This window comes from Bison bison, unplaced genomic scaffold (genome assembly GCF_000754665.1).
Source record: "Bison bison bison isolate TAMUID 2011002044 unplaced genomic scaffold, Bison_UMD1.0 scf7180017864207, whole genome shotgun sequence".
In the NCBI taxonomy this organism is placed as follows: Eukaryota; Metazoa; Chordata; class Mammalia; order Artiodactyla; family Bovidae; genus Bison; species Bison bison.
This window is the reverse complement of record NW_011494779.1, coordinates 829,093-829,625: the sequence shown is the minus strand read 5'-3', so window position 1 is coordinate 829,625 and position 533 is coordinate 829,093.

The window sequence follows — 533 nt, the reverse complement described above, 5'->3', positions numbered from 1 at the left end:
ATATGAGGCAGAGGAGAGCACAGAAGTAGCACACAGCTGTGAGGTGTGAGGTGAGAGGTACTGCCAGGAAGACTAGCCCAGGGGAATTTTGAGAAATAGTTCATGGATCAACCAAAAGAGACAGTGTTGAAGGTAGTATAATCCACTTTCATTCGAATTTTGTATGGCAAATTTATCCTATTTCTGCAGATTAAATGTAACTAGTCTGTTAGTTCAGTTCAGTTCAGTCACTCAGTCGTGTCTGACTCTTTGCGACCCCATGAATCACAGCACGCCAGGCCTCCCTGTCCATCACCAACTCCCAGAGTTCACTCAGACTCATGTCCATTGAGTCGGTGATGCCATCTAACCATCTCATCCTCTGTTGTCCCCTTCTCCTCCTGCCCCCAATTCCTCCCAACATCAGAGTCTTTTCCAATGAGTCAACTCTTCGCATGAGGTGGCCAAAGTATTGGAGTTTCAGCCTCAGCGTCAGTCCTTCCAAAGAACACTCAGGACTGATCTCCTTTAGGATGGACTGGTTGGATCTCCTT